Here is a 13,304-nt window from a genome sequence, read left to right as displayed (position 1 = left end):
CGCAAACCGTTTATCCAGGTCCGTATTCAAGCGACGAAATTCCTAATGGAGTCTTAATGACCACGCGACCAACGGATAAACCAGATAGATACGGATAAGTACTTTGGATTGTAGGTGGAGTAAGTATATAGAGTCAGAGTGCCATCAGAGTGAATACTCTCTCTGGGTCCAGAGTTGGGAGTGGCTGACGTGGATGACGGTAACGGATTACTGGTTACGGGCAATACCATTAAAAGCGGTGGATATCCAAGTAATAACAAGCTCGGAATTCCTGGCACGTATAAAAGGCTTTCCACGACGATCGTAAAAAAAGATAATGACAATGCCTATACGGTGATTTATGGACTACGACGACACGGCGAACGGCCTTGTCAATTTTTAGCCCAAGGAGAGCCCCCGGCGGTAGGCCGAGACCAAAAAACCGTTCTACGAAAGTCAAAAAGAGTTCCCCAGGTCCGGCCTGGTCTAATTTCGATCGGACACACGGAACCCGCCCTCCCTACAAATCTAGCGTAGACTATAAATATTATCTGGAAAGGGGCCCCTGCATTACCCGCTATTACTTAAGTAATACCAAATCGATTTACGTTACGTGTTTACCGATAAAATAGGTGCACCTGTACAGTTCTATACTACGGATTGATTTCTGAATTCCAATAAAATGTGCATTTTCTCAGTAGGATAAACTTCGCTGATCGAGGGGTCGGACATTTACCAAAATCCCGTACACTTTGTCTAAAATCGCAAAATCTTTTAACTCTCACTATGGTAAATTAACATTGAAATCCCAAAATCACTTCAAAAAGTATTGATAAAATCGCCAAAATCTCTACGAAATTATAAATACCGTACAAAATAATGGCAAGTGTCCGACCCCTCGTCGCTGATTGTAAAACTTGACCATTTTAAAAAGGAGGTGAATCTACCCACTTTAAAATGACGTTGGCACCTAGGAGCAACAAACAAAAAAAAAAGAACGCAGCTAGCCTTTAAACACGCTAACGCAGTGTTGTGTACAAATTTCATTGGACGAACCTTTACGCTGCACTAAAGCATTAAAAGCCGCTAGATGACTTGGGCCTAAGGTGGTGCTTTGGGTATTAGCCTAGCTGATTATTATTATTATTATTATTATTATTACGTTTTACGGAAAGGAAGAAGACAATTTTCGAATTTTCCCCTTCCGACGGCAGCAGGCCGCCCGGCGCTAAAGAGTCTAACCAATAAAAATGTACGATTTTCGACGGGTTGCGTTCTACTTGTGTGGGGTGCTGTGTTTGTTGCTCCTAGTTGGCGCAAAATAATTAAATTATACGCGGAACGGTGACATTAGCGTAAATCAGAGCCCAATCTCGGTCCAAGTTGACAGTTTATTTCTTTATAAGGAAGCTAGAAATTCGATAAAACCAAATCCAACCAGGAAGGAAATAATAATATTTTATTTTGGTCGGAAGATGGCTCCAATATCAATAAAATTATTGTCTTTTGACAGTGAACGGGGAACAGACTTATCTACCACGGCCGAGAGGTAGTAGGGAACGCTTATCTCCCCACGCGTTATTTTCCAAACACATCGACAGTTTTAGTACAATACGAGTTTCCTGTTACGTAAACGAGACAATTTATCAAATGAAACCCTCGTTATCAATTGTACGTTCCAAGAATGTATTTGGGTTAGTGGAGAATATACAGTCGCAACTATAGCTTCTGATTTGGTGACTCCCCGTCTACACGTGATCCAAGGCTCCCAGCGATTTTTTTTTATATTATAGGAATTATAGGAAATTTCATAGAAAATATAGGAATTTATAGGAAAATTTTTAGCCAAAAAATAGGAATTTATAGGAACATTTTAGCTAAAAATAGGAATTTATTCGAACAATTTTGAAAAAATAGGAATTTATAGGAGTATATTGAAATTATAGGAATTTATAGGAACTCTGGGAGCCCAACCGTTGAGGTTTTCGGGAACACCGAATCTAAACCAGAGCTAAGCTCTATTTAGGAGGAAAATTTTTCCCAAACGTTAAGGCTGTTTTCTAATACATTATTTTTAAAATTATAGGAATTTCTGGATATAGCTATAGAAAAACTAGAAAATTTCGAAAAAATAGGAATTTATAGGAACAATTTCGAAAAAATAGGAATTTATAGGAACAATTTTGAGAAAATAGGAAATTATAGGAATTTATAGTAATTGTAGGAACTCTGGGAGCCCTGGTGATCATACCAGGAGAAAGATTACACGATGAACGGCAGAGGGGCGTGTTTTTTCTTCCGGGAATCGAGTATTCTCCGCTAACCCGAATACATACTCGATAGTACATATAGCAAAATATAAGCCGAATCGTATCTAACGAACAGCCGCGAGAGTGACTAGAGAATAGATTTAACCCAGATTTAAACGTTATCTCTAACACACGTCAGCGCGTTTAAGAAGTTACGTTTTAATTCTGTTAAAAAATACCTTTGATTCCAAACAATATAAGGTTCGTTCGTGCCACGGAAAAATAGGGCCAAAAGAATCAAGTCCAATTACTCCATCAAAAAGAGAGACAGAAACATTCGGAATTTAAGAGAGCGCGGGGAACCTTATGGAAATAGAATCTTAAACGAAAAATAAATATAGGCTTTGGCAAAAAACCTTATACCATTCGGAGCGGCACGCGAGACTGACCCAACGAGACGTTCATATACATTGTTGTAACAAATAACTCTTTAAAACAAACGCTACCTCGTTATGCAAAAATAAACCCTACCTTAAAAAATAAACGCTCGAGTTCATTATAAATATATCCTTATTTTAATTTTATTTCCGTGCGAAATAAGAGTGATTTCCATGACTAGACAGATTTTCACGCCAAATGTATATACGCTTATAGTTGGTGCGAGTATAAATATTTAATGGGCAGTGCACAATGACGCGGTTTTATTAGAGAGGCCCCCGAGTTTCTCTCCGCTATCCTAGCGTGTTTTATAGCTGTGGCACTTCTGTGTGAGAAAGTATAATATCCCGCGATAACCCACGCATAAAAGAACGATTTAATTCAAACTCGGGGCGCCAACTTTAATAAGATTCAGTTTGTTTACCGGTCCGTTAAAAGTCCTGATTCGGAGCTTTGATAATATATAATATAATATGGCAGGGAGCACACGGTTCTATTCAACGGGGAATATCTCGACCTTTCACCTCTTTGCCATAAATACGATTAAGGTACGCTCCAGATTGACTACGTTAAAAAGGCGTGAATATAAAGGGCATTATTTATTCCTAAAGTTATGAGAAATATGGGTTAACTACGTACAATTTGCTCAAAAATAGCAACGTCTTGGGAACCTATTCTGTACCCAATATTACAATATAATAGACGTCAGGGAATATATGACCTTTGGTATGTATATTTTTATGACGTATTCAAAATGATCAAAATTATACTGAAAGCAGGATTGTTAATTTTAATTCGAAATTTTTAATTTAAATCGGATTTTAATTGACTTTATTTAATTGTATTTGATTTTTTTTTAATTTGATTTTTACGTATCTTTTCCGTCTGAAATTTATTGATAGTTTGTACGCATTGGTACAAACTAAAATTTAAAATAATTTGAACTAAATTTAATTCGAGGGGTAAGACAGTCTCAGTTAATCTGTACACCGAGTTCGTGCATTTAGCACTATTAAAGGTACATATTTTCAAGAGTTCGCGAGTTCCATTTAGCACTGTCAAAGGTACGGCAGTGTACACCGAGTTCGCAGAGTGTTTTACCCCTCGATTTAATTACTACTTGCCCATAAGTCGCATAATGACTTGGCCCTTAAAATCAAAATATGTACCACGATCGAATCTACAGGGACTTTAAATACTGTTTAAGTTTACTTTTTTACGCTGGTTACCTCGATTTGTTTACAAAGTCCATTTTCGCCGATCACACGAATAGAAACCATAATGTTCGCGTTTCCCTGCTGCTTGGGTTTGCACTTGTTGCAGCGTACTTCCAGGGGCTAGTCGGCCACACTTTGAAGCTCTCTGGTGCTCTTTTAACTCATCGTAGGAAAATGGGAAAAACAGGCATACTTCTCAACAAACCCCCTACAACTCCTTAAAATTTTTGCATAACCTTTTGAAACACCCTGTATAACACTAAATAAACGAATTGAATTTCTTTGCTCATACATAGAAGTATAATATTAGATATAAACCAACAACTTTATGAAAAAATCAGACAAAAATAACTGCGAGTCTAATTTCGTTGCAGCTCTTAGTTTATCGTGATATTAAAATGTTCGACCCAGTTTGTTTTTAACAAATTTAACTCCCATTGACCCCTACTTCGATACAAGAAAACGGTTCGTAACATCAATGACCAAATTGTCCTAAATTTGTCCGTCAACCGATATAGCGAGCCTCAAATTTGATCCAAAACAACCGGTCCCCGATGGAAATAGCCTCCTTTGTACGAGAAGACAACAAGTAAAATCCTTATAATAAGAAACTTGTAAATTAATGAAATCTTGGTCAAAACAAAGGTAGATCCACCGCCGAGAAAGAACTTTATTATGGTCATAAATTGATGGACGACACGCGGGAAAAAAAGGGTCCACACCCTGCGCGTTCTACACAATAAACCGTATTCCTCTTTTATTAATTAAACAGCGCACACGTGTCCTAAATAGATAGTCCAGATTTGGGATTTGACGGCGCCGATTTCTCTTCTTTCAAACGAGCGAAAAAATTAAACGTTTGAGATTAGGTGCGATAAAAGTGGATACAAGGTTTGATCCAATTAAAAAAATGCTTTGTTTTACAAGATGTAAGTGTTCCCGATGTATTCAAGGGCGGAACAAAAGAACGACCACAAAGCGTCGAACGGTTCCGATACGTATCTATACAGCAGCGCTACCAGGTTCTGAAATTATAGCACTAAGGTTCGATAATTATCGATTTCCAAACAACATTTATCGTACGCTAGTAAATTGGCGATAAATTTGAATTTAGACTGAATGTTGGCTTGATTCTCAAAAAAAATACGATAAATAATTTTAATAAATTAATAATAATAATAATAATAATCAGCTAGGCTAATACCCAAGGCACCACCTTAGGCCCAAGTCATCTAGCGGCTTATAATGCCTTTAAACAGGTGGCCGGGTTACAATGCGTAGGAGGGTGGTGGCAAGCCCTTTATGCAACGCGAGCCAACAGCTCCCTACACTAACTATTACCGTTAACCTCAACAAGTTTTAATGGAAAGGGGAAACCGAAGAACCCGAGGGAAAAACCCTTTAACCAGTGGGGGGGACTTGCAAACTCAGCGTAAGTTAAGTTGGGCCTATGAAAAAAATCTTCACTAAAACCAGTTTTCCGCTAAATATCGCACAGTACCGTACGCTTAGGCCGAATTACCGAAATTAGCGTTATTACATATTATCGTACGGCCCAAACATTGTCTCGAAATTATCGACGTGTACATGAATTATTTTGTACGTCTGGCAACGCTGGTATACTGTCCACGTGGCGTGACGCAAAACCAAATTGGCGCGAAAAATGGCACCACGTGATCAATACCGACTCTTACTGTAACAAATACCGATTTAAATGGGTCAAGGGAAACGGTATTTTTCCAAGGAAGGGTTTCGAACGCGCCGGGTCGATATATATTCATACAGGAAATTCTCACCCTCTAATAACTGAACATAATTTGCATAAATTTAACGCATTGCCGGATTCGAGACTGAGATTTTGGGAACACTTTTCGACTATTTGGCCGGTTGAGAAACTGGACCACTTTCACTCCTAATTTTGAGTTCACGAGAATAACGTACGTGAATTTACAATCAATTGATTTCGGACCGTAGCGAATCGAGGTCGGTCATAAATAAAAACGATGTATTTTTTTTAAGCGAATCCAAGGTAAAATATTATCTATTTAAATGGCGGAAATTTACATCACAAACGCAAGGTAATATTTACGTAACATAATATAATATAATATAAATATATAAGATTGGTATACAATCAAAATACTCGTACCTGACAGTTCAAAATAAGTCACGTGATAAGTAAAATCTATCCGTCATGATAAGTTCAATATTTCGACACGAGTGGGTTACGGAGAAAGGTCACGCGTAAAGGTAAAGGTTAAAAGCACTTTTATGCAAATTTCGTTAATAATAACCGGGAAAAAATGTCGGTAAATACTGCTAACATTAGCGACAGTACGCCTAGCTGTATTTCAAGGCTTACTGGATAGCCTTAAGAGATTTGGAATGATGGTTTGTCACGCACAAGCGGTAGACATACATTTTTAGATGGACACTGCGCCCGTCAGGGTGACAATGGACATTCTTTTCCTTTTATCGTATTGACCATACGATGATTAATAAGGTCCCCGATCACCCGGTGTCACGCTACCATCATGATGAAAATGTTAAAATATTACTTTCTCCCCGAGGGAGAATCTCTTTTTTCAACCATCTGTCTAAAAGGTTTTTTTTTTGAAGTCCTACGGTCATACAATAAAGAAACATTTACTTGAAACACGGTTAACACTGTGTAGGAAATTAAGAATTACTTTTAAATTGCTATTCCACCCTTCAGCAGCTGCTAATGCAAAATTATGGTTTCTACTTTCTAGACATTTCCAGGGTCCCCACTCAAATCTTCAATTTCTTATAGGAAAATATGGTTATATATTTCTAATAATATAAGACTTTATCGAGCTATTTTTTCAAAATTATAGGATTTTACAGGACTATATACGCTATGTTAACAATAAAAAATTTTAGTCTAGAATTACTTTGTATAGGATTTGATCTAGAAATTTAACTGAGTGGTGGGATTTGAAATGGGCAAAATATCAAAATTATAGGATTTTATAGGACTTTTGGGGGATTTTGCTTAAAATATAGGATGCAATTGGACATTTTTGAAAAAACAAGGATGTTATAGGACATTTTTGAAAAAACAAGGATGTTATAGGTCATTTTTGAAAAAAACAAGGATGTTATAGGACATTTTTGAAAAAAACAAGGATGTTATAGGACATTTAAAAAAAAGGATGTTATAGAACATTTTTGAAAAAACAAGGCTGTTATAGGACATTTTTAAAAGAATAAGGATGTTATAGGACATTTTCGAAAAAACAAGGATGTTATAGGACATTTTTGAAAAAAACAAGGATGTTATAGGACATTTTTGAAAAAACAAGGATGTTATAGGACATTTTTGAAAAAACAAGGATGTTATAGGACATTTTTAAAATAATAAGGATGTTATAGGACATTTTTTAAAATTAGGATGTTATAGGACATTTTTGAAAAAACAAGGATGTTATAGGACATTTTTAAAATAATAAGGATGTTATAGGACATTTTTTAAAATTAGGATGTTATAGGACATTTTTTAAAATATAGGATGTTATAGGACTTTTCTCAAAATATAGGATGTTATTGGACATTTCTTTAAAAAAAAAAGGATGTAATAGAACATTTTTTAAAATATATTTTCAAAAATGTCCTGCCTCATCCTATAAGATGTTACAGGACATTTTTGAAAAGGATGTTATTTTGGAAAGCATAGGATTGTATAGGAACTATAGTACCTCTGGGGACCTGCATTTCATTTCGCTTTCGGGGTGTATTTTAACAGATTTGTTTGTTTACAGAAGAACATAACCATTAAATAAACAACTGTTTTGCCATTACCACGAAGTATTTCGTAGCTGGCCCGTGCCAGAATATAATAACTGAACGGCTTACCGAAATTAATAAACTGTAACTATCCGCAAAGGTGTTCATTTTATCGTAAATATTAAAAGTAACTTGGTATAATTAAGTTTCAATTAGTAACGCCAGAAAATAAAACCTACTTTCGTCATGCCCATGTACAATAAACAAACCTTCAATTACAACTTGATTTATTATCATAAATAATAAAAAAAATATCTCAGTCTCAAGATACTCAAGAGGAAGTTAAATGTTTAAATTGTCTACTGTATATTTCAATTGAAAGAAATACTTATGACAGCCTACGCGGGGATAATTATAGTTATCCACTGACTGGTCACATAGAAAATGTAAATATTTTTCAATGGCATTTTCTTTTTTTTTATCAAACGATGATCATTCTGGCAAGCGAGAGAACCGTTTAAATTGGCCACGCTTATAAAGGGGCATTCACACTCGCCAACGTAAAAGAATGGGGTATCTATACTCCAGACGTTTAGTGACTGACTCACTCGCCACTAGACGGAGAAAGAGATGCTAAATGTTGATGAGTCACGGCTGATGATTTTTAATTGGAACGAGCGCAATGTCCTCCTATTAAATAATTAAAACGAGGGGGAAGAAGCGTTTAAACGCCGTATTGTAAAGCCCTCTACGCGGCAGAAGGAACTTCGGAACTCCTGGCGCCTTCTACAATTAATTACCATCTTGTCAAGTCCAGCTTCAGCAATACGAGGATCGTCGACGATACGGAGTTGCGAAGATACGCCATATTTCAACGCCAACCGTCTTGAAAGCGTTTCAACCAACTTAATCGGCGCTACCTCTTTTTATACAAAATACATTAATTTCTGATATGATTTAGAATCGAGGCTAAAGAGTGGAGGAGTTTTTCCACCACAAAAGGAATCATAGGCGCTCTTTTATCAAGGTTTTGGGAGGATTTTTAAGATTTTATAAATTGATTATCTACGCCGTTATGAGTTATGACACCTACGCTTCATTCAATTCTTTCCTCGTTATTAGCCACCTCAACATTGACCCAATATCAAGACGAGTTAACACCTATTTCGCGTAGGATTGAGGAATAATCTCATTATTTAATAATTACACTAATTAAAGTATTTTTTCCTCAAAGGGAGAATAAAGAATTTCAGATTTCTATTAATATTAAAACAATGCTGGTATTAAATCGATATATAACATAAAAGTTCAATAAACGCAAATAATACAGATACAGTATTTACACGCTAAAAATAATTAGGTTAAATTTGTCTTTAGCGAGCCGACATTGAAGTGAACGAATATCTGAGAAATTTATATTTTACGCGACTAATATTAAAGCAAGTGTCGGCTCAAAGTGAAGTAGCTCCTTTTTCAACAGATGTCGCTAGCGCCGACATCAAAACAAGACAGTTGTCACATTTTTACCCAAAAGGCGTATACTTATAGGTACCACTCGCGTTGATAGGATCGTTTGTAAATTGGTCAATAATATAAATTAAAGTAATTTTAAACAATACTTTTACATGGGATATATAATTTAGTTTAAAGTTCACTAAATTGAGTATAAGTTGTCTAAATATAATTATCTACAATGGCTCACTGACGACGTTATCATAAATAGATGGCACCACGCTCTCCAGTAAAGTCGCGTTTTTCGAAGAATCGGATAGAGTTATAGTCATCTCTAATAACAGGGGCCTTTTCATAATACAGGTGGCCATGATAGAGCCGACAGTTGCTTTAAAAATCTGTGGAAATTTATTAACAAAGGCTGACTGATCAATTGCAAATTTCATTCTAATGGCGATGAGTTTTACTATGCCTACGACGATGACAAACATTTCGCCAGTTGCGTCAGTGATAAGGAAGCTTGAACAATTAAACCAGACAATTTTTAATCATTTCAATAATAATAAATAAATTATCTTAAAGAGCCATTTAATCTTCTATCAATAAAATGAAGTTATTGTTTCAGCTCGAAGGCTGAATTAACTTTCGAATAAAAGTATCTTTACAGGGTTGCCACGGTTTTTCAAATTCCCTGATTTTCCCTGATGTTAAATTTTTATAAGGTGCGATTTGGCAATTTTATAGCAAGTGGCGGCTCAACGTGAAGTAGCTCTTTTCTCAATAGATGTCGCTAGCGTCGAAATCAAAAAGGCGGCACTTATAAGTACCCCGCACGTTGATTGATCGTTTGTAAATTGGTCAATAACAAAAATTACAGCAATTATTTTTACACGGGATATATAATTTACGTTCAATTCCACTAGATAGAGTTTAAGTTGTCGAACTATAATACTCTACAATGGCACTCTGGCTATTTTGAATTTTAGCTTCCCTTTCCATAAACAGATATATAACATAAAAGTTCAATAAACGCAAATAATACAGATACAGTATTTACACGCTAAAAATAATTAGGTTAAATTTGTCTTTAGCGAGCCGACATTAAAGTGAACGAATATCTGAGAAATTTATATTTTACGCGACTAATATTAAAGCAAGTGTCGGCTCAAAGTGAAGTAGCTCCTTTTTCAACAGATGTCGCTAGCGCCGACATCAAAACAAGACAGTTGTCACATTTTTACCCAAAAGGCGTATACTTATAGGTACCACTCGCGTTGATAGGATCGTTTGTAAATTGGTCAATAATATAAATTAAAGTAATTTTAAACAATACTTTTACATGGGATATATAATTTAGTTTAAAGTTCACTAAATTGAGTATAAGTTGTCTAAATATAATTATCTACAATGGCTCACTGACGACGTTATCATAAATAGATGGCACCACGCTCTCCAGTAAAGTCGCGTTTTTCGAAGAATCGGATAGTTATAGTCATCTCTAATAACAGGGGCCTTTTCATAATACAGGTGGCCATGATAGAGCTGACAGTTGCTTTAAAAATCTGTGGAAATTTATTAACAAAGGCTGACTGATCAATTGCAAATTTCATTCTAATGGCGATGAGTTTTACTATGCCTACGACGATGACAAACATTTCGCCAGTTGCGTCAGTGATAAGGAAGCTTGAACAATTAAACCAGACAATTTTTAATCATTTCAATAATAATAAATAAATTATCTTAAAGAGCCATTTAATCTTCTATCAATAAAATGAAGTTATTGTTTCAGCTCGAAGGCTGAATTAACTTTCGAATATAAGTATCTTTACAGGGTTGCCACGGTTTTTCAAATTCCCTGATGTAAAATTTTTATAAGGTGCGATTTGGCAATTTTATAGCAAGTGGCGGCTCAACGTGAAGAAGCTCTTTTCTCAATAGATGTCGCTAGCGTCGAAATCAAAAAGGCGGCACTTATAAGTACCCCGCACGTTGATTGATCGTTTGTAAATTGGTCAATAACAAAAATTACAGCAATTATTTTTACACGGGATATATATATAAAATCATCCGCTAGGATTTTGTATTTCCCGTAACTTTTGATTAATAATAGTAGTTCCTACCTGGATATATCACTCTAGCGTTCCGCGTGCATTCTAAGTGTTTGTTACGGGTTCTGCCTTGTAGAAGGCTACGTGTTACGGGAGTTTCGGAAATTCTCCGTTGACTTCGCCGAAGCGGCGCTGCTGTCGCAAAAGTCATTTGCTGGTCAGGTTTTTCCAAATGATATTTCCAGGTAGGAACTACTATTATTAATCCAAGCCGTAACAGGGTTGGGAAAAAACCCAAAAAACCGTTTTTTTTTTAAACCAGGTTTTTTTTTAAACACTGCTTTATTTTACTTATAATCTATTTTTCGCTTTTGTTAAACCGTGCATACATATTACCAATCAACTAAAAATTAATATGAGTATTATTACATGTCTTACGTGACCGGAACAAAGTTTTAGTTTCGGTTTCGGTTTTTATCAGAACGAAATTTTAGTTTCATTTTTGATTTTATATTAACATTTTTTTAAGCGAATTAAAGGAAAATATAGGAAAAACCATAAGCAAAAATAAGAATTCTTATCGAAAAACAGTGGATAAAATAGTGTGAAATATAGGGTGAAGAAGGGTACACGAAGACGGAAGGTTTTCGAGTTATATACTACATGAGAAAACCTAAGGAATTTATAGGAAGGTATTGAAAATATAGGAAATGTGGTCACCTTGTAATTTTTTTATAAATGTAATAATTTCGGTAAGAAAATTTATAAACATTTTGGAGTAATTATTAGTTAATTAAAATTTTTTTTTTAAATCACTTGGTTTAAACCATTATTTAAACCAGCCAATCCTATCACGTAACTAGCGAAAATCAATTCAGTGATGGACAATGATTTGATTGCTCTTAGAACGGAACTACAATTACCTTCAACATTTTCAAAATTTTAGTCGTTACATGTGGGTAGAATGTCACTCAAACATTCAAGCCGGTGTATACTCTATAAATGTAGAGTTTAAACAGCTGGTGGCGTTATTTTCGCGTTGCCATAGATACGAAGCCAGAACTAAACGGCCAGACTTATAATGTTGGTTTTTTTACCAACACCGGCGAGATGCGGTAGAAACAGTTTCTGGGTCAAAAACGGGCTACATTAATAAATATTATAATATTTAAATATAACCATCGTGTCTCTAATTCTTCCAATTGGGTTACAAATGAATGTAAATAAGAAACAAATAAATAAAACAAATGTTTACGGGTTAAAATAAATGAATGTAAATAAGAAACAAATAAATAAAACAAATGTTTACGCGTTAAAATAAACGAAAAAAATACTAAAATAAACTTTAGACCAGGAACAAGAACTTTATAGTGTGAGAGTGTAGAATCTTATACGATTGCGACTTGCGAGGCGAGTAATAGCTTTCGCGTTTGCCGAGAGCTGTTTGTAATAAGTTTTAAAAGGATCGCTTTACAAGACACGCTCTTTGAAGATTTAATTTCAAAACACGAAAAAACAATGTGTTCGTGAAGGGACTAAAGGTCGAAATTATACTTCTGCGGGCAGCTCCGAACCGGTTTCCTGGCGACGCCATTACCAATAAGGAGGAGGCCATCTTGGCGGACATAGCAACGGAGGACGATCTCGTCATTTCGTGCAAAGAATCGTAGCGTGCGTTGGCAATCTTCGCCATTGTTTCCGGATGCAGGGAATTACCGAAAAAGGCTTGGCCGCGGAAGAGTAAGCACGCGATATTTCGTTCGGGATGTCTTCCGATATTATTGTAGCTTAAGGGGGAAGACTACATTGGTCATTGTCTACTTTCGCGCTATTTCAAGCTGAACTCTTTTAATTTTGTATTTTAACTTATCAAATTAATATTTAAGCGTAGAACAGCCTCTTGTCTAGTGACTAAAATAATTTTGACAATTTTAAATTTATTAAGTTATTACGTTTTAATTCGGACCCCGGAGCTAAAAAAGTTGGGAAAGCGTCCAAACTACCCTTTTTTTCTTTTTTTTTTAAATCAGCTAGGCTAATACCCTAGGCACCACCTTAGGCCTAAGTCATCAAGCGATTTTTGAAGCCTTTAATTCAGGTGGCCGGGTTACAATGCGTAGGAGGGTGGTGGCAAGCCCTGCATGCCACGCGATCGAGCCAACAGCTCCCTACAC

This window comes from Leiobunum rupestre, chromosome 7, assembly GCF_980474605.1.
Source record: "Leiobunum rupestre chromosome 7, qqLeiRupe1.1.hap1, whole genome shotgun sequence".
Classification (NCBI taxonomy): Eukaryota; Metazoa; Arthropoda; class Arachnida; order Opiliones; family Sclerosomatidae; genus Leiobunum; species Leiobunum rupestre.
Note: the sequence above shows the minus strand (reverse complement) of the source record.